Consider the following 3,319-nt stretch of genomic DNA (forward strand, 5'->3'; position numbering starts at 1 on the left):
ATTAGTATTAGTATTAGTATTAGTATTAGTATTAGTATTAGTATTAGTATTAGTATTAGTATTAGTATTAGTATTAGTATTAGTATTAGTATTAGTATTAGTATTAGTATTAGTATTAGTATTATTTTAATCTTTTATTTTATTTTATTTTTTAAAATAAAACTAACAATTATCAAAACTCTTTTTTTAACACACTACAACATTTTTGCTCTATAACAACATTTGAAAAATGTTGGCAAAACACAGAAAAATGTTGCCAAAGAGAATAGGCAACATTTTCCGGGCGTCTCATATGCGAGCGTTGCCTATTATCTTTGCCAACATTTTTCTCGCACTTTTGGGCACACTATTTATAAATGTTGCCTAAACTATGGGAATAGGGAACAATTTTTCAACGCGTCTAAGGCAACATTTTTTAAGTGTTGCCATATCTGACAACAATTGATAAATGTTGCTTTATAACAATACATTGAGAACATTAATAAAATATTGCTAGAGCTTATAGGCAACCATTTTCAACTGTATTCATATATACAAAATAAATTTTTATTTTTCCATTATATTAATTCAAATAATAAATTAGACATTTTGTCATTATTTTATAATAATAAATTTAATTACATACACAAATTGAACTAAGGAAAACATAATGCAAATTTAACACAAATTATTAACAAAGTTGTATTCAAATAAATGGTAATAAACAAATTGTCTAAGATTAGTAACATATATAGTAAACAAATAAATGGTAGTATTCAAATAAAGTTTAATACTTAAAGGACTAAGTCTAGCAAAATATATAGTTTGTTGAAGTTTTGATGCTTCAATCAAGTACATGCCTAGTAAAAAAACATCATCCAAAAAAGCATAATCTAAAATCATCATCTAAATCATTCAAGTGTGTGTTCTTCATATTTAGCATCTACGTTGTCCTCTTCAAATTTGTCATCTATGTCATCCTCTTCAAATTCATCGCCTTCATCGTCAACTTGAAATAATTTATCATCATTTTCATTGTTACCTTGGTGATAAAAAAATAAAATAATTGTTATGAAAGACTATAATACAATATCATCCTTGTATGTATAAAAATAAAAGAGCTAATAATCCAATTCGTATTCAACAAGCCAAATAAGCTAGGTCCTAAACTTACCAAAAGAGGAATGATCGCAAATGCAATTCTTTAAACAACAAATCCAGTAAGTGTCCACCGCAAACTACTTCACTTTTCTAGCAAAACAACATTACAAAATTTAAAACAAAATAGTCCTTAAATAAAAAATCCAAAATCCAATACAAGTATCAATAGTAGGTTCCAAGTGTAGTTACCTCTCAATAATCTTGCTCCAATCTTGCAAAAATGTTGACTGCTTTTTAATCCTTGTCATCTAAGAAGCATAAATCAAAAATTGAAGGAAAGACACATAAAGTGCTAGAGAATTTCATGAAGTTTAAAACCAAATACAAAGAAAGAAGAATTAGTCTTCTTTTTTTTAAATAGCAAAAGGTATATAAGGTTCTTTATAATATATTCAGTACAAGCAGTACTCTAACAATAGAACATTACAATAAGTTTTTTTCTTCTTTCTAATAAGGCCATTTAGAATCTTAGACCAAGAACTAGATCACCCAACCACAAATACACCAAACTGAAACTCAAGTATACAATACATATATCAGAACTGAATTAATACGTATTAGTATTAGTATTAGTATTAGTATTAGTATTAGTATTAGTATTGGTATTGGTATTGGTATTGGTATTGGTATTGGTATTGGTATTGGTATTGGTATTGGTATTAGTATTAGTATTAGTATTAGTATTAGTATTAGTATTAGTATTAGTATTAGTATTAGTATTGGTATTGGTATTGGTATTAGTATTGGTATTAGTATTGGTATTAGTATTAGTATTAGTATTAGTATTAGTATTGTTATTATTGAGATAAAAGGAAAAGAAGAAAAAAAAGGTTTTAATGGGTTTGGCCCATATGAAGGAAATAAAAGGGATTTAGAAATCCCTAAGAATCATAATAAAGAAAGAGAACAGTTCCCAGAGAAGAAAAATAAGGGGGTTCGGTTCTCGGGTGATGGTAACAGGTGTGTAGCAAACTTGTTCCGTTTGATCTACAAATTTAGTATGTTATTCTTACCACTTAGTTTGTTACTTTAATATACCGTTTGAGTAGTTTTATTTTCTCTGATAGTTAATTTGGCATACCCACTTTAGTGGAAGTTTGTTATAAGGTTGTTATTGTTGATTGATGTTCGCTATTGTTATTAGGAAGACTCTAGTGTACCCATTAATTAATATAGTGAAAGTTTTTACTGGACTAGGTCCCGTGGTTTTTATTCTCTCAATTTGAGGGAAGTTTTCCACGTTAAAAAGTGTGTTTGTCTCATATTTAATTTTTTGCCAATTATTTTTGCTCTATGGAATTGTATTTTCTGTTTGACCATTTATCTGCACAGGTGGGGGAAAATATTCCGCATTATTGAGATAGCTATCGCTAATTATCTCTGATTTTTCCCAACAAAGTGGTATCTAGAGCTCGATTGATTTGATTTGTGCATTTAAATAGAGGAGAAAAACAAAGATCCCAATATGATTAAACTCAACTCTTCTAATTACACTCTTTGGAGGACTCTCATGAAAGACATGTTATACAATACATATTTGTATGATCCTATTGAGGGGGACAATGCTAAACCCGTAGATAAATCTGACGTTGACTAGAAGAAGATGAATAGAAAGGCAGTGGCATTGATCAGGTAATGGTTGGATCTTAGTGTATATCCACATGTTGAAACTGAAATAGATGATAACAAGATGTGGGAAAAATTAAAAGAGTTGTATGAACGAAAGAATGTACAAAATAAAGCATTCTTAATTCGGAAGCTGGTGAATATGAAATACAAAGATGGGGATTCAGTGGCAGAGCATATGAGTATTTTTTAGAATACAGTGAATCAGTTGACAACTGCAGAAATTAAATTAGATGATGAGTTGTAATCGTTGTTATTGTTGAGTTCCTTGCCTGATAATTGGGAATTCCTTGTTGTGACATTGACCAATTCAGCTCCAAGTGGAAAGTTGAAAATGTCAACAGTTAAAGAAAGCATGTTTAACGAAGAAGCTCGAAGAAAAGAATGTGGTTTGATTGGTTCTTCCTCAAATTCAGAAGCATTAGTTATAGAGTCACGGTGGAGAAGTCAATCTAGAAACTTCCATAGACGCGACAACTCTAAAAGTCGAAGCAAGTCAAGAAGCAAGTCGAGGACTAGAAAAGAAGTGATATGCTATCAATGTGGCAAAGCG

The 3,319-nt window shown here is 29.7% G+C and overlaps 1 long non-coding RNA gene across 1 annotated transcript; it reads right to left on the bottom strand.

Moving 5' to 3' along the window:
- Positions 1–630: 630 nt before the first annotated feature.
- Positions 631–1,688, bottom strand: LOC101490373 (uncharacterized). The gene is made up of 3 exons (XR_190401.4): positions 1,330–1,688; positions 1,154–1,230; positions 631–1,021 (listed from the first exon to the last, which is right to left on the bottom strand). It is a non-coding gene; the product is annotated as an uncharacterized lncRNA (long non-coding RNA).
- Positions 1,689–3,319: the final 1,631 nt, after the last annotated feature.

This window comes from Cicer arietinum, chromosome 7 (assembly GCF_000331145.2).
Source record: "Cicer arietinum cultivar CDC Frontier isolate Library 1 chromosome 7, Cicar.CDCFrontier_v2.0, whole genome shotgun sequence".
In the NCBI taxonomy this organism is placed as follows: Eukaryota; Viridiplantae; Streptophyta; class Magnoliopsida; order Fabales; family Fabaceae; genus Cicer; species Cicer arietinum.